Source organism: Neoarius graeffei, chromosome 11 (genome assembly GCF_027579695.1).
Source record: "Neoarius graeffei isolate fNeoGra1 chromosome 11, fNeoGra1.pri, whole genome shotgun sequence".
Lineage (NCBI taxonomy): Eukaryota > Metazoa > Chordata > Actinopteri > Siluriformes > Ariidae > Neoarius > Neoarius graeffei.
Genome location: NC_083579.1, coordinates 66,692,340 through 66,711,761, shown reverse-complemented (window position 1 = coordinate 66,711,761; position 19,422 = coordinate 66,692,340).

Below are 19,422 nucleotides of genomic sequence, written 5' to 3'. Positions count from 1 at the left end.
GATCTATATTCAGTTGAATATGATACAAAGATAAGATATTTAATGCTCAAACTGATAAACTTTATTTTTTTCTTTAAATATATGCTCATTCTGAATTTGAGGTCTGCAAAACGTTCCAAAAAAGTTGGGACGGGGGAAAAAAAGACTGAGAAAGTTGTGGAATGCTCAAAAACACTCCACGGGTAAACAGGTTAAAGCGTGGGAGTGCCGTGGCTCAGTCGACTAAGGCGCCATACCATAAATCCAGGGACCTGGGTTTGACTCTGACCTGAGGTCATTTCCCGATCCCTCCCCGTCTCTCTCTCTCCAGCTCATTTCCTGTCTCTACACTGTCCTATCCAATAAAGGTAAAAAAATCTTTAAAAAAAAAACAGGTTAAAGTGCATATCACGGGTAAATTCAGGAGCAAGATCGATGTAATTCTCCTATTTTATATTAAACTTTGGTCAAATATCTGTAACATTCTGCATTCTCTGCAATTTTTTTACCTTGCACAATACCAGAAAAATTCAGTTGAAATCAAGCCATTTGAGGCGAATTGGTCCGCTTCTGAAAAAAACTTAGCATTTGGATTTCCCGGCAAACATTGATTTTCGTGACGTCGCGTGCGGGATGCCTCCTTCTGAATCCTACGTCAGCACTGGTTTGTTTATAAGAAAACAACCTGGTGGTGTTCTGCAAATTTCTTCAACGTTATCACGTAATTATTAAAATGGTTAACAGATGTATCATAGGAGGGTGTAGCAACACCAGTCATGATGGGATTAGTACTCATCGTTTTCCAAAAGACCGGACAATGAGAGAGAAATGGAAGCACTTGGTCTACATAGGCTGTGCACTGAAACCGTGCAAGCTCGCGCAGTCTGCTGGCGCTTCCACAGGTGACGTCACGAATCTGGCTCCAGACTCCCTTGGGATTTTTCCAGACGCATTTTGTTATTTTATTTTTTTCTGCTGTAGACAGATGGCCTTGTGCAAAATTACCCTTCTGGATGAGTGTGTAAAGGGACATACTTTCATACAAAAAAAAATGAAATTGGTCCAGAGTATGTCCTTTAATTGGTAACAGGTGATAATATCATGACTGGGTATGAAAGGTGCATGCTCCAAAGCCTCAGAAATCTCTGCATGTAAAGGGAAAGGCCGAAAACCAACACTAATTAAGGTGGTGTTTACATTAGACCGTATCAGCGGATCATCAGATTAATGTTTTTAAAACGATTCGCGTGCACACAGCAACGCCAATACACGATTCGCGAGCACACAGCAACGCCAATACACGGATACGCTCGGCTCCGCAGGCATCCTGCGCTCCAAATCACTCCGCCCTGAACAGCGAGTGCCCTCTGGAGGGTGCGCACTCCGGCCCTGCGCAGCTCATAGAACGCGCGACTGAAGCGCACGAGCAGTGATTCGGGACAAATAGCAGGAAGTGAAAGTCCGCGCCGTTTTTCAGCAGTCGCGTCACATGACCAACGTGGCATGACCAACGCCAGCGAATCAGGAAGGTGGATGTCACAGTGACGTTGTCCAATGACGACGTCAGCTAGAGCTCAGCACAGCGTATCCTCGTTCCTCAATGTTTACACAGCACTGGATCAGATATGTAATGGATTGAATACGTGGGCCCTGGTGGATTCAAGTTGTTCCGCCTGTGGAGTCGTTTCCCGGCGTTTTAATATGAACGGACAGTGCATCCACGACGAAAATGAGACGGATACGGTCTAATGTAAACACCACCTAAACATCTGTGACCTTCAATCCCTCAGTTGGCACTGCATTAAAAACTGACATAATTGTATAAATGATATTATTATACATACAGGACACTTTTTCAATGGAATAAAAATGTGTTCTATTCCCTTCTAGCAGGTTTTATTCATTTGGTTTGATAGCATGCAATATTGTTAGCATATTGCTTATCCTATGTGTATTATGTCACTCTACCCAATGGAGAATGAGCATTGAATATGGTTTACAATATTGCATGGTTGTCAAGGCAACATGACGTCGCATGTCAGAGATGTAAAACTTCCATGCTAGTAAGTGATTGTGACAATTTGTAAACAAACATGGCCACCAGATTTGCTTTGTTAAATACGGAAGATTTTGAGAGAATGTTGAAAGAGAAAGACACGTTGAGCACCCGAAAGGAATGTGTATGTACAGTATAATAATAATAATATTGGCTGGTGGGCAGCACAGTGGTGTAGTGGTTAGCACTGTCGCCTCACAGCAAGAAGGTCCTGGGTTTGAGCCCAGCGGTCCTCAAGGGCCTTTCTGTGTGGAGTTTGCATGTTCTCCCCGTGTCTGCATGGGTTTCCTCCGGGTGCTCCGGTTTCCCCCACAGTCCAAAGACATGCAGGTTAGGATAATTGGTGGCTCTAAATTGACCGTAGGTGTGAATGTGAATGGTTGTTTGTCTCTGTGTCAGCCCTGCGATAACCTAGCGACTTGTCCAGGGTGTACCCCGCCTCTTGCTCATAGTCAGCTGGGATAGGCTCCAGCTTGTCTGCGACCCTGTAGAACAGGATAAGTGGCTACAGATAATGGATGGATGGAATATTGGCTGGGTTTTTTTCATGGTATATCAGATATATTCTGTTTAGCTAGCATGATATTGAACGCATCTTTGACTCGTTCAGTATCATGCTAGCTGAATGGAATATATCTGATATACCACTCAATGCCAGCCAATATTATTTAATTACTACCTGGGTTTGGGAACACTTTGAAAAAGTGTTGACCATTAAACGCAGTTCATTGTTGCATGTAAAAAAATCCACGTAAGTCAAATATCAACAGCATCCATAAATGGAGTTGACTTCAAACATCAGAGAGGAAAAGGGCCATCCAGATTGTCGCTAGTGCAAAGTTCAAAATCCATCATCTGTGATGGTATGGGGGTGTGTTAGTGCCCATGGCATGGGTAATGTGCCCATCTGTGAAGGCACCATTAATGATGAAAGGTCCATACAAGTTTTGGAGCAACATATGCTGCCATCTAGACAATGTCTTTTTCATGGATGTCCTTGTTTATTCCAGCAAAACAATGCCAAGCCACATTCTGAACACATTGCAACAGCGTGGCTTCATAGTAAAAGAGTGCAATCCAGACCTTTCTGCATTATGAAGCATAAAATATGTCAACAGAGACACCGGACTGTTGAGCAAATGAAGTCATCTTTGTATTGTATTGAATTGAATATAGGTCAAAAATGATTTGCAAATCATTGCATTCTGCTTTTATTTACGTTTATTTTTTTCACAGTATCCAAAACATTAAATATATCTATACTTATCTATCGATTGATTGATAGATAGATACATTTAATGTTTGGGCTCCAAGTCCACTTGTCCTCTTAAAGGGGAAAGGGAAGAGCCACTGCAAATCAGTACAAAGTTATTCTGTTTCATACATACATACATACATACATACATACATACATACATACATACAGTACTGTGCAAAAGTCTTTGCACTGTAGACCAAAAATAGCTGAAAATAATGAAAGAAAATTCAATGTTTCAACATTTAAAAAATACTATAAACAGCAGTAAGCCATAATAAATGAAACAAAGTCAATATTTGGTGTGAGATGATCCTTTGCTTTAAAAAAAATTAGTAGTCTCCGGTACAATGAGTGCAGTTTTATAAGGAAATGAGCTGTAGGTTTTACTGAGCATCTTGCAGAACCAGCCACAGTTCTTCTAGACACTTTGACTGTCACACTTGCTTCTTAATTTTGCACCAAAACCCAGTAGCCTTCATTATGTTTTCTTTTTTAATCTGAAAAGTGCTCTCTTATGTAATATGCTTCTCAGATACAAACTTTTTTTTTCTGTAACATTTAATTTTGTGCTGGAAAACGAACGTTTGGAACTCTAAAATGTTTTTGTACTGACTCGATAATGTAAAAGTCATAAAATAGAAATCTATAACAAAGTTTGTATGAAAAAATTAGGATGCCTAGGACTTTTGCACAGGACTGTACATACATACTTACATAAATAAAATTATATGCATTGTGTTTAATGTCGCAATTTGATTTAATTTGCTACAGAACATTTGAGAAGTCTGGTATGATTTTAAAGGTTAGACAAGTAATTTTTTCTGATCATAAGAAACCACCCGCTGAACCATACAGACACTAAAAACAGACATGTCTTCCAAGGTGTGAGAAAAAATAGTGTCTGATTTGTCTAAAGTAAGATGAGTCTAGTGCATACTCACAGATGGAGAATGGTTACTCATTCTCACCTTGTCATTCACACACTCACTCGCTCGATCAGCCCTCGTACTGTTAGCCTCACGATGAACAATGTGACCAAGCAAGCCTCTTATTGTCAAATCACTGTTTGACAGCTTGCTCTCAAAGAGCCACCCAGTGTTTATCTCCAGAAACAAACAAACACATTTCTAAAGACTCAATAAATGGAGTGTGAAAGATGCTGCTGAGCGATAATTGAGGGCTAAAATTCACAACATTAATAGTGAAATATGTGCAAGATTCCAAGCAGTGCTAATATTACCACCTGTTTTAGGGTTATTTTACACTCAAATATTAATATTTAAGCCAATCCACACTATTGGATCGTCCATATTACAGCAGGAAGAAACATGCTTCTATTTTAATCAATGTTTAATTCACACCAAACTGAGATACAACCCGTTCTGCGAGTTTTAGCATTTGCATGCTTGATTGACACTCAACTTGCTTTCAAATCACAGATTCCCATCTAGTGCTGTGAACTATATTTACCATCAGGTGACATTGGGCATACCTAATAACCTGTGTTTTCTCCCTCTTCCCCCTCCCCACCACTCTGTCTGTCCCTCTGATACCCCTTTTCCACCAAATCAGTTCCAGGGCTGGTTCGGGGCCAGTGCTGGTGCTGGTTCACAACTCGTTCAACTTGCGAGCCAGCTGAGAACCAGTTTGCTTTTCTATAGCTCGTGGTGCTAAGCAAAGACACGTCATTACGTCGCTGTATACGTCAGTTACGTCGTTGTATACGTCATTACGTCGCTGTATACGTCAGTTACGTCGCTACGTTTGCATAAACCTTGGCGCGAATATCGAAGCAAAAACAACACGGAAGAAGCAGCAGCAGCAACAACAACAATAATAATGATAATGGCTGACTTCGCGTTTGTACAGCTGCTGCTTCTTGTCGCTTAAAAATGGCGATCTTTCGCGGTCTTGTTATTGTTGTTGGTCTTAACAACTCCGCCCCCCCACTGACGTAAGCGGTTCTTTCCTCTGGCCCAGCAGAGAGTTGGTGCTAGCCTGGAACCGGTTTTTCTGGCCCCAGAGCCAGTTCTTTGTCAGTGGAAACAGAAAACCTGGTTCCAAACTAAGCACTGGCCCCGAACCAGCCCTGGAACTGCTTTGGTGGAAAAGGGGCATCAGTTACATGTCAATCCTGAGATCGAGATCCTGACCTCTTCTGCTCCTCGGACCTGCCTGATCCATCCTGATGCCCTACATCTAGCTGGAGTCTCATCTCATCACTCCTGTAGAGGACGGCCCCATATGGACAGTCGAAAATCACACTTGGAAGACGCTCTGGACACTTACAGTAATGCTTTTATGGCTGAGGACTACAGTTGACTTGCTAACTTTAGGACTGCAGTTGTCATGAACAGTTTTGCACTCAAGTTTTTAGCAATGAAGAGTTATCAACGAAACAGACTTCATGTTAAAACTGTTAAAAATGTTATAATCACATTGTCTGTTATCACCCAAATGAGGATGGGTTCCCTTTTGAGTCTGGTTCCTCTCGAGGTTTCTTCCTCATGTCATCTGAGGGAGTTTTTCCTCGCCACTGTCGCCACAGGCATGCTCATTGGGGATAGTTTAGGGATAAAATTTGCTCATGTTTAAAGTCATTAAAATTCTGTAAAGCTGCCTTGCGACAATGTCTATTGTTAAAAGCGCTATAAAAATAAACTTGACCATCATAAAATTCTAAAATGTTATAATCATTTAGAAAGTATCACATTTGACTTCCTTATTTTAATGCGGAATGATGTAACTCAATAGACCAAAATATTCAAGTATGTACACTGTATATTTATTTGTGACACTTCAACTTCAGCAACCAGAATTTGATCTCAAATAGAAGTCAAGCATTACTTTTTTTTTCATATCAAACTGGTAATATGTCACAACGAGGTGCACAGTTTCAAGCATGGAGGACCAGGGCCCAGAACAACTTGGTAATTTCCCTACTGAAACGTTTTGTTTAACTCATCAGTTAATCCCAGGGTTTAGTCATTGTGGTAGCCCATCAAACTGTGCCAACCCTGCCCTCCAGGTCTGGAACTGAGAATAATATCTCCAGCTATGTTTACCTACAGATTTATAAACAAGTCATCACTTTGGATGTATGAGCAAGTCCAGGTCTTTTAAACTCATGTATCAAGCAAGTGCCAAGTATTATGTAATGAAGTAAGTCCCAAGTCCTTGCGTCAAAGGTCTCCACAACCATAATGCACCGACATATTTGTGTATATCAATTACATGTACAAATTCACCATTAGAAACATGAAATGCCTATATGTTCTTTGCTTGGCATTGATTGACATGAGTAAAACTCATAGCATGTTAAAAAAAATCATAGAAATATAGCATATGGAGACATATGGCAGTGAAATATTGCTCTTTCATAATGCTTGGTTTAGATGCTATTAATTATGAAGACAGATCAGGATAAGGTGGCTGACTTTTTTGTCAGCAACATGGAGTGCCAACTTCTGTTATCACGTCCTGTAGTATAGGCTTCATTAAAGAGTCATTAAGTAGTTTGACACATCAATTAACACTTAATAGTCAAATGGTGACAAATTCTATCAATACAATACTTTTCACTGAAGGATGCTTCAAATACTGGAGTTATTAAATTGTTTTTATTTGTATTTCACAAATGACTAAGTGGGCAGTACTGTCCTGCAGTAAGTAGAAAGTCCTGGCACCCTGTAATGTAGTGGAGTCCCATCCAGGGTTAATTCTCTCACCTTGAACCCAGTGTTCCCAGAATGTCAAATACCTAATCAGAAAAAAGTAAGATAAGTTGACTCAAGCCCTCACCTCTGGTCACCAACTTCCTGAACAAATTTTAAGGATTCACTCACATGTCGTTTACTTTGCAATTATATATCATGTCTGGTGTGGAGTGAAATAATTTTATAGTAACTTTATTTTATAGTATTTTGATAGTAATTGAAACCAACTGGAATACAAAATGAACATTGTTTTAGTCAAATAAAGTCCAGTTAGTCAGTATCAGAATTTTCTTATTCTGCCAATAGCCTGGGGACACAAAATATGGGTTGAAAGAAACTTCTCAGGGCCCGTTTACAAGAGGACGCTGTCGGGTAAAAACGACTAAATATTTTATCGGAAGTGCCTTTCGTCTACACGGGGACGGCGTTTCCAAAGCTGAAAAACGGAAAAAATTGAAAACGCCTTCCAGAGTGGATAAGTTAAAAACAGCCCCCGTTGCATATCCGTCTAAACTACCCAATACGCGAAACTCTGCTCGGATCTGCTCACGTCGGGTACGCGTTTACGTCATACATATGTCATATACTGTACATGCCAGCCCGGGAAGTAAGAAAGTAAGTAAAAAAGTAAGAGCATGTCTGATTACATCGATCCAACGGACCTTCAAGCTGCTCTGGCAGCTTTAATAAATGTCCAGGAGTCCTTCGAACATCTATACCGAATCTGCACATATACCGTTAATGAACAGAGGCGGGTATAGCATGCTCTTACTTTTTTACTTACTTTCTTACTTACCATAGCCAGAGTAGTCAAAGTTTTCGCGATGCAGATCAGACAAGACGGAAGACGTTGCGCATGCGTGCAGACATAGCGGAGGTCTTTCACAGCACCACCTAGCCGCCTGGCATGCACATCCAATTGAATTCCACACATTTATGCGTCACCGTATAGACGCAGATTTCCTCCTTGAAAACGGTCGTGTAGACGCGGAAAAAAGTGAGAACGAAAACGGACTTTTGCGTTTTTGTTTCAGACCGTCCCCGTGTAAAGTGGGCCTCATTCTCATTATCTCTAGCCACTTTATCCTGTTCTACAGGGTCGCAGGCAAGCTGGAGCCTATCCCAGCTGACTATGGGTGAGAGGCGGGGTACACCCTGGACAAGTCGCCAGGTCATCACAGGGCTGACACATAGACACAGACAACCATTCACACTCACACCTACGGTCAATTTAGAGTCACCAGTTAACCTAACCTGCATGTCTTTGGACTGTGGGGGAAACCGGAGCACCCGGAGGAAACCCTAGCGGACACGGGGAGAACATGCAAACTCCACACAGAAAGGCCCTCGCCGGCCACGGGGCTCGAACCCGGACCTTCTTGCTGTGAGGCAACAGCGCTAACCACTACACCACTTGCAGAAAATGTTTTAACAACCAACTTGCCACTATTTTATCCAGACAGTAAATGAATGATGGGCCAGTTTTAGTATACTTATCACTTTATTGTTGCCCAGAAACACCCATGAAATGATAGCAATGAGCTATCACACAGCCACAGCTTGATCTTGATGAGGCATTACATGGACTAGAACTTACAGCCAGATGACTTTTGTCCTAAAATTGAAATGAAGCAAAAAAGCATTGGATAAGATTGGTTACATTTGCAACCAACATTAAATGTAGCTGCTGACAGTTGGTCCATTTTAAATCTACAATATATGTGTCACTTCCAAACTAATTCTTATATCCTATTCTCTATGCCTATATCATATTTTGTCCTGCTATCAGGCTATACACAGGTGAAATTTGTGTAAAATACATAGTATTTTATACTATACTATACTATACTATACTATACTATACTATACTATACTATGCTTAAATAACATTGGCTGGCTTTGAGTGGTATATTAGATATATTCCATTCAGCTAGCATGATATTGAACGAATTGAAGACAAGTTCAATATCATGCTAGCTGAATGGAATATATCTGATATACCACTCAAAGCCAGCCAATATTATTATTATACATACGTACTCTCTACATACGTATCAGCGTTCTCAAAGGCCAACGTGAGCTTACCTGCAACTTGGTGCTGTTAGTGCAGCAGTCCAGTTGCCTTCTAGCCGGTGAAACATTCAGTAGTAGCATTAGCAAAGGCCAATGTAAGCTTACCCGTGACTCTGTGCTGTTAGCAGGGCAGTCCAGTTACCTTCTATTCAGTGTAGGGTTAGTGTAGGCCAGTGCTAGCATAGGCCGATGCTAGTGCAGTCAAGCCGAATATTATTATTATTAGTAGTAGTAGTAGTAGTAGTAGTAGTAGTAGTAGCAGCAGTATCATTTTCCCTGTGTAATTTACTTATTTACTTTTAAAATCAACATCGACAACTACACATACTGGAGCAACCTGGCAGCCAAAATTCTCTCAAAATCTTCTGCTTTTAATGAGGCAAACCTTGCAGCCATGTTTGTTTACAAATTGTCACAGTCACTCACTAGCGCAGAAGTTTTACATCTCTGACGTGTCTCTTTTCCAGTTTTTCGATGTCCGTTGGTATGTTTTTCTCTTGCAAATATGTATGAAGAATATATAATGAAGTTCTGGTAGCTTTTCGGGTGTTCAGCACATCTTCAGTTTCAGTTTTCAGTTTATTTATTTAGTGCTTAATTATAGCATAGCTAATCCTAGCAGTAGCACTGAATTAGCCTCGTCTTCTCTCTTTCCCGGCTGACAAAGAAATGATTCTGCGCAGGCACAGCAGAAAAGTTTTGTCACTGGATATTTGCATGAGCTCCAACATGTGATATCGTGTTGTCTTGACAATGTGCAATATTGTAACAATATTGCATGCTCATTCTCCATTGGGGAGAGTGGCGTAATACATGGAGGATAAGCGATATGATAAGAATATTGCATGCCATCAATAAACCCACTAGAAGGGAATAGAATAAATGTTTTTATTCCATGGAAAAAGTGACCTGTATGTATAATAATATACTATACAGCACACTAATAATATATACTATATATAATTTATATCCCTCATCAAAAAATTCCTGTGCAGGGATTGGCCAAGGTTGGCTCACGTGACATAAAACAGTTCCACCATTGATTAAGAAATGTATCTCGTGACATAAAAAAAAATGGATATGGTGTGAGTCAGTCATGGTATATCCTGGATATACCATGAACTGATGTCACAATTTCAAGCTATATGGCCGACTCGAGTCACAGCTGTGTGTAGATCTGTGTATCATGACCGAGGCAGAGTTAGACCTCTAATATTTTTTCAGGTTTATTTCTAATTATTTGTAGTTTATTTTTTTTTTGTTTGTTTGGGGGGGGGGTTGATGAGGGACACAAATCAAACACACCATGCACCGAGAGGCGCTCCTCAGAACATAGTACTATGGCAGCCACCTCAGAGCATCCATAATTTCAACCAGAGCCTCTCAGTGCATGGTATATTTGATTACTATACTATACTATACTATACTATACTATACTATACTATACTATACTATACTATACTATACAGCATATGTATGATATATTTGAATTGAAATGATGACAGCAGGAGAGAGAGGAGATTTGGGACTTCACTTGTAAATTTCAGGAGGTAAAAAAAAAGACTAATAGCTGCTCAGTCAGTGGTTAAAATTGCTAACTTCGAGTGTTCTGTCTGTGGAAGAAATAGTATTCATATCAGTGTTTATATTTGTCTCAGCAATTGCTCTATTATACTTTAATTTAATGATGTGAACCTGGTGAATAAGTCCTTAGTGAACTAGAATTCTTCTTTTTGAGTGTTTTGCATCAAAAACAAACAGATTTGCAGGTAAAATACACAATAACTACATGCACCAATACACAAAAAAGGAAATCCTACAGCTATGCACTGATACATGTTTTACACAAAAAGCATACAACTGATTATCAGAATATTCACGGATTCATTTTTTTCTGAAAAACTGAGATCACAGATAACAGACGATGAAGATGAGAAATAATAGAAACTTATATATATATATATATATATATATATATATATATATATATATATATATATATATATATATATATATATATATATCCAAATCCAGTATGTTCTGATCTTTTCAGAAAATTTCAACAGCCTTGTTTTCTCTGGATTGTGTGTTATTTCTCTACATTTTAAGAAGAATTTTCCAGAGTGCAGTTCTGTGCTGACTGTCAGGTCAGATTAGACAGCAAGGCTGCACAGAGACAGCCTTCGTACAGTATCAATATTGTGATGGTTGAGGAGTCACCCTCCCATACGTCTCCTTCAAGCGCATAGACAATTGGAAAGACGAGCGTCACAAGCCTGACACCACCGTCACTTCAAGGAATCCCTTTCAAGAACAAGTCAAACCCCAGCTGACAAAGCAAAGCTATGGCACAGCAAAAGTAAATAGCATCAAACACTGCGGGTATTCCCTCTTTGAATAAAAAATTCCACTGTACGGGTGAAAATTTGAAGCCATGGACATTTTTTTATCTATATTTGATTCTTTGTAGCTGGATGCATGTGATTTAATATTGTCCATAAATCAACCGTGAATTGCAATGACTGCTGACAAGAGCACTGAAGTGTTCTTTTTAGTCAGCTTTTCTTGTAGTGAAACCTGTAAGCCAGATTTTGAAAAAAAAAAAATTAGATAAAAATTGCATTTAAATACATAGCATCAAGTGACACTGTTCGCAAAATATGACTGAGCCCGACACTTCAAAGCTGGTAGTCCTTTTTGATTGATTTAGCCTCTTTTTTCTCTCCACATATCCACTTTACACTTGATGGCCCTTATTTTAAACAATACCCCCACTGCTTTCACTCCTGAAGTACACACTTATTTTGACATCTAATTTGGCCCTGCTGCTTGTGAAGCCCCTGGATGGCTGACCTGCAGTGTGTGTGCGCATCGAGGGCAGAATTAGAGACAGCGCGATGCAAACACAGGGGGCATTGTTTGTGAGGCCACTTAAGACCTCCTCATACATGCTAAAGGTCCAGACAATAAAAACAGACGAGAGGGAGAAAAATGCACGGCCCGAACCCTGTGGTGATTACTAGATCAGCATGGCTTTGTACAATTACCATCACTTTGAATTTTAAATGGCCATTTAAAGGGCAGCGGAGCATCTTGGAAAATTAGGCTGGAGCCTAATTAGCACACTCCAACATGACAACCGCTGAGCTTTCAGCCTGGGTAAGCAGCCCAGTCAAGCAAGAGGAAGTGACTGAAGGACTGGAGAGCTATAGCATGGCACTTTTGCTACTCATCGGTGGTTTTCTGTGTATCTTATTGTTTTTCTCTCAATATCACCTACCCTTGCACATGTGTTTATACAGAGAGACTCACTCGTTTGAAAATTAAATATCTTTCGCAGTTGTATTTCACGACATTCGGTGCATAATTTTATTGCAATATACATCAAAGTACAGCTTCATCGAGTGGCAGAATTATAATATTTTCATAATCTTCTCATAGAATTACAGGTAGAATCATTTTCTGCGATTGACATTCAAAGTTGAGAGGGAGAAAAGACACCCTGAGCCGCTTCCCAGGCCTATGGATCCAGTTCATTCACTACTTCTGCACACTCATTGTGCCAGTAAGATCGAAACTCTGAAATAACAACAAAATACTAAAACAGGGAAGCTGCCATGGTGCTGAAGAGATTTCATCAATATGGGTATCTTTCTGTGCACTTTGAGAGCCATAGAACACAGTCTCACAACCATGAGTCTCCATTATGGCCAGACAAAAGACATTAATTCAATTTGAGAAAAATGTGAAAGAGAGGGATTTCAAACGTCATTCAGGCCTTGACAATCGTACTGGATTTAATTAACCTAAATCATCTCATTGTAGCTGATGACAAAGAGGTCTGAGAATGAATCATTCATGGGTCATTGTTCTGTGAGCTCATTCTGTACAGCTCAGTCAACGTCTGAGCCGAACTGTCAATTGAGGATAGAGAAGTCAATGTCTGCCTTGCAATGACAGCACTTTACAAGCACCTGAAAATGAAATTCTTGTTTGTCAGGTCACAGATCCAAATGTGTAGCTATATTAAAACTAAGGCGTCTTTGATTTTCCTGTGGCTTAATGATTTGTGCAGCTTCAGATCACATTGAATGCGCTTTAGATAGGTACCATCCTGTTAAACACCAAAGTTTTGGGCAGAGTTTCAAACATTAACTACCACTCAGTTTTTACTCCATAGCAATCTTCTCATGAGACCTTGCTTTATCTAAGACGACAAGATCTCATATTCTGGCGCTCGCTGTAATTGACAAAGCCCAGGCGCACTTGGGCATAGCGCATTGAGCTGCTGTCGCAGCGAAGAATACAAATTCATTCCATATCTGAAGCCCTCCAACAAAACTTTCCAACCAATTATTTGGCTCCTTGTAAATGATAACTCTGCAGTCACTCAAGCATAAAACAAGAAGATGAAGACGAGTCTTATTCTCACATCATTTCATTCCATTTAATTGACAAGCTCTCAGTCCGCTGTTAAATTTAGAAGATTACAAATATGAGCTGAATCTCGAGCACCCAATCCACCAACCATAATCACATGCAGCGCTGGTCACAAATTAATCTGCATATATTAATAAGCCGGGTGTTACAGGGAAGGTATATGCAGACATTTAACGGATTATCATACGCTGTCCCTGGTGTTCAGAAATTGAATAAATATCTGTAAAGCAAATGCATAGGAATGTGCCATGATAGCACAGAGCTTTGCTCCTTTCTTTATTAACATGCTCCCGCTCCCCTTGGATTTCTTTTTCCGTCTCGTTCTCTCCCTCACTACATTTTCCCAATGTGCAGCTGGGATGCAAGTAGTCCTGAGCAGAGTCCATGAGCACTGCTGGTTCATCTGTTCTTATGCTGATTAACAGTCCATACACTAATCAGAGCAAAAGCTCTTACTTCTGAAGCTTCTAATGCACATGGGCACTCAGGCCCTGTCCACACGGCAACGGATTCAGGTGAATCTGATAAAATTGTTTATCGTTTCAGCCTGGCGTCCACACGGCACCGGCGTTTTGGGTGCCCCAAAACGAAATCTTTTGAGAGCGGGTTCCAGAGTGGAAAAATCTGGCAACGGCCCTGTTGCGAAGTCGTCTGGATGAGTAGAACGGATTTGTTTACAATGACGTCACAACCACATGACTGTCAGTGCTTCACGCTGGGTAGAAGTGTAACGAACTCGATGCGAGTTGTCAACAAATCCTATAACTTGGTTCATGAAATGCGCTTACAAAATATTTTCACTGTGAATATTTATTGTGTAATGGTGCAAAGTGAGAGAGAGAGAGAGAGAGAGAGAGAGAGAGAGAGAAAATAGCCCTTAGGGCAGAGTCTTTAGTCCAAACACTGCGGAAGCAGTACCAAACCGCGCACCGCCCGTGCGCTTTCCAAAAACAAAAACAATCCAGCCAGCAAAAATAGGAAAAAAAAGGAGCGATCTCACCTCTTCAGATGTTGGTTTAAGTCCAACAATACATTCCTCAAAAAGGGCGTAGAAGAACAAAGTAATCCATCAACGTGTAGTATTCAATTTATTCCGGACCATTAAAGAATTCTGGAGGATATCAGAATGTTGGCGTACCGGCTTCCATCTACCCCCATTCATTCCTCTCTCTCTCCATCTACCCCATTCATTCCTCTCTCTCTCCATCTACCCCCATTCATTCCTCTTTCCGCGTCTTTCGTTTTACGCTACTGATTAATAATCAAAACTTTATGTGGCTAATGCTACAGAAGAAGGGGTTTATGCGCATGCGTCTACTTCTTCTATTGTTCTGGGACCGTCTTACAGCGCACCTAGAGGTGTGGCATGTGTATTGCATCGTTTTCAGCAAGTGCTGCATTGCCATATGTACCTGAAATTTTACTGATCCGTTGCCCATGTGGACGCGATATTTTTAAAAAAAAATCTCGTTGCTGTTGTCGTGTGGATGTAGCCTCGCTTTGGCTGCATCCAAATACGCATACTTCCATACTATTAGTATGCAAAAAGTAGTATTTAGGGTGTCCGAATACTCAGTAGGCATTTAATAGTAGTCGAACGGTACCTGGAGGATCTACTACATCTGTAGTATGCAAACGTACCACAATACACTACACACCTCCAAGTAACCGAAGAAGTCGAATTCCCCCAGGGAAAATAAAACGATGATGGTATATCGAAGTAAAGCCAGTCGTTGTGTTTCTGGTGATGTATCAGGAATAGTTTAAACGTTTCTGCTGTTGCAGAATTTTTTTTTTTTCCACAGCACATGTTGGTATACTTCATCTGTGAACATCCGGGTCAGAGGACTGATAAGATGGCGGCGGAGTACATCCAGATTGTGTATTTAGTACTCACTTGCATACTTATGAATGAAAACATACTACAGTAGCAGTCGGGTAGTAGGTACTTAACCGACATTAGTACATACTGAGTATTTGGATGGAGACTTCCTTCTCTTACATGCAATCTTAGGCATTACTTTATATTCTGAAAGGAAGCAGAACTTATTTCACTTAAAAACACACATACAACCTTGCAAACAGGAAGGTACACAAGTGAAGGAGTTCTAGACCTCATATAAGGTAAAATAAAAAGTTATATATAAACCTTCAAGGGCAGCATAGTGGTATAGTGGTGCTCACAACATTGTTGCCTCACAACAAGAAGGTTCTGGGTTCTAGCCCAGTGGCTGACAGGGGCCTTTCTTTGTGGAGTTTGCATGTTCTCCCTGTATCTGTGTGGGTTTCCTCTGCGGTTTCACCACAGTCCAAAGACATGCAGGTCAGGTTAATTGGTGGCTCTAAACTGACCGTGAGTGTGAATGGTTGTTTGTGTCTATGTGTCAGCCCTGCGATGATCTGGCGACTTGTCCAGGGTGTACCCCGCCTCTCGCCCATAGTCAGCTGGGATAGGCTCCAGCTTATCTGCGACCCTACACAGGATAAGCGGTTACAGATAATGGATGGATAAACCTTCAATTTTCATAGTTATTCTACATCATAAAGTCTACAGACAAGTTACAAGGGAACTATTTTATACTATAAAAATAGAAAATTATTATCATAAATATTATACTCTCACCAGCCACTTAAAAATAGAAACACCTGCTCACTTGGGTTCCACTCCTGGCAGCCACCTATCCAGTTTTGGTGAACCTGTATGTATAGCCTCAAGTTTGAGTCCTTGACTGATAGGACTGGAACTTGATGTTGTCTTTGGTTGTTGTAGCCCATCTGCTTCAACGTGTGATGTGTTTGTTCTGATCACCACAGTTGTAAAGAATTGTCATTTCAGTTACCATAGCCTTCCTGTCAGCTTGGACCAGTCTGGCCATTCTCTTCTGACCTCTCTCATCAACAAGGCATTTTCTCACACACAACTACAGCTCACTTGAAGGCTTTAGGTAGTTCTTCGGTAACATAATTACATTCACAGCAAAATGTGTTAACTTTTTTAGTTGCAGTACTCAAGATTTGTTTGTTTTATCTGTAATCACTTATCCCATGCGGGGTCGCAGGGGGCAAGCTGGAATCTATCCCAGCTGACCATGGGTGAGAGGCAGGGTACACCCTGGACGAGTCGCCAGCTCGTCGCAGAGCTGACACACACATAGAGACAAACAACCATTCACACTCACGGTCAATTTAGAGCCACCACTTAACCTAACCTACATATCTTTGGACCGTGGGAGGAAACCCATGCAGACACAGGGAGAACATGCAAACTCCATACAGAAAGGCCCTCGTCAGCCACTGGGTTCGAACCCAGACCTTCTTGCTGTGAGGCGACAGTGCTAACCACTACACCACCATGCCGCCGACCAGTACTCAAAATAATGCATAGACAAATTGGCTATGTTTAACTCTGAATGCAAAATCTTTTATGAGGAAAGAAAAGTCAGTAACAGAATCATGTCAGAAAAAACTAAACTTTCATTTCTTAAAATTCAAACCAAGATTCCTCTGAAGCGACACTGCTGTAATTGGGGCGATGATGTTTAAATATAGTTTTCAGTACATTTTGCCTGGGATTCCATACTTTAGCAATATCACTGAGCTGACAAGTTAATGCAATCTTAATAATTTCATAATTTTGGCCTTTCTGCTGAAGAATTGCCCCTTTTTTGTTTCTTTTGTTTTGTTTTTCTGCACCATTCTGGGTAAAATCTAGAGACTGTTGTGCAATCTTGAAAATCCCAGGAGAGCAGCAGTTTCTGAAATACTCAAACAAGCCCTTCTGGCATCAACAACCATTCCACAAAGTGATTGAGATCACAGTTTTCCTCATGCTCATGTTTGATGTAAACATTGACTGAAGCTCGTGACTTGTGTCTGCATGATTTTGTGCACTGCTCTGCTGCCATATGATTGGCTTGAATGAGCAGCAGTACTTGTGCGCTTAACAAAGTGGCTTTATATATATATCAGGGGCGATTTCTCAGAGACAACAAGGGAAGCCAAGCTTCCCCTAAAATTCTCTCCCCAAACTGCGGCGTCTACAACGTTGAATTCTCATTAAAACAATAACTTGCATAACATAATATATGCCCAAGATTGTATTTATGTTCATAACTATCCTGTAACTTATTTGAGTGATGTCTGACGAACTTGCAGTTCGTTACGAGAATCACCTTTACTGCCAGGCTGTAACCTTTCTTATTTCAATGGGCTCTATGGACAGGCAGCAGTGTTGCCAGATTGGGCGGTTTTAAGTGCATTTTGGGGGGTTTTGAACATATTTTGGGATGGAAAATGTCAGCAGTATCTGGCAACACTGATCGGCAGCCGGGTATCCATTGCAGTCTACGAGACGGCTCTGAACAGCCAATTTCGGCTAGTTGTTATTGGTTAAAATCAACAAAATCGTCACTTCCAGGGAAGCCGGGCTTCTCTGGGACTAAATGAGACAGTGGGAGGGACAAGAAGCCGGGCTGATAAAGGATTATTGGAGGTAGTGTTTGAAAGACATGAGGAGGGCGGTACTTCGGCGAGGAACACGGAAGCATGATCAGTCAGTCCCTAGCGGATGTCGAGAAAGTGTAGTCGTGTACCAAAGTGCTGTCCGAATTTCTTTTCATATAAACGTTTCTTCTCATTGATGTCTCTGTACATTACTCTGTAAATAAATGTAAATATTACTCATTGTGCTCCATTAACTTTCATCCATTCTATCAGTTTGATCATTCGTGAATTCACTCGTTTATTTCATTTGTAGTTCAATCTGGTTGTAGGCTAGCTTGAGCCTTATTGGGATCTACAGTGCTAGCTGCTAACAGAAATTGGTGAAGTCTCTGGAAAGCACAACCAGCTGGTATGACAGGGTCACAGACCATTTTCTGGAAAAGGAACGGAGGGCAGAATTTGTGTATAAATAGTGTTCATGTTCATGAATCTGAAGTATATACACACTTCAGTAATGTTAAGAGAATGGTGGGCTCTGTATTATAGGTTATACCTGGGTATAATATTCAAGGTTCTGTGTGTTGCATAGCCTACCTGGTTATGAATTTCCAGACTGTGTTGCAGATGTTCAAGGATGTGTTGCACAGCTGGGTGTTGTGTTAAAGACTCTGTGTTGCATATCAGGGTATGATGGTCAAGGCTCTTCGTTGAATAGCCAGTGATTTTTGGATGTTTGATATTTTTGATTAAGGATATGAGGCACTAGCCTGGCAAGCCAGACTATAACATGAAATGTACAAGCAAAAATACTTTCTGCCACTAGGTAGGGTTGTCAAGTTCACTATGCTAATGGGGCACACCTTTCTATGCTTTGATATCCGGCCTACAGGTTTTACGATGAATGCGTAAAATGGGCTTCCCCTGTTTTAAAAACCAGCAGCCACCACTGATATATATATATATATATATATATATATATATATATATATATATATATGGTTGAAGCACAGTACGTATAGATATTACAGTACATTTGTGTGTACGTAATAGGACCCCCAAAATGGCACCTGTTAAGAGGCATGCTTACCAAGTGTGTTTCAAGAGGGTTGGAAGAGGAATGAATCACTAACCTATCAATTTGGGGGCTCATCCGGGATCAGAATGGAATAATCAGAGAAAAAATCTGCTTCTTAATCAATTAGTTTCAGCATTTGGTGAGTAGATCATCTGTATTTTATTTTATATTCACTGTGTGTCAATAGTCCGAAACTCGTAACTGGAAAGATACCAGTAAAGTCATGAGTGGAATAAGGTTTGATTTACTGGACTGTGTTGTTTTGCTTAATGCGCCTTACAATTAACTGACACGGTGGTGTAGTGGTTAGCGCTGTCGCCTCACAGCAAGAAGGTCCTGGGTTCGAGCCCCGGGGCTGGCGAGGGCCTTTCTGTGTGGAGTT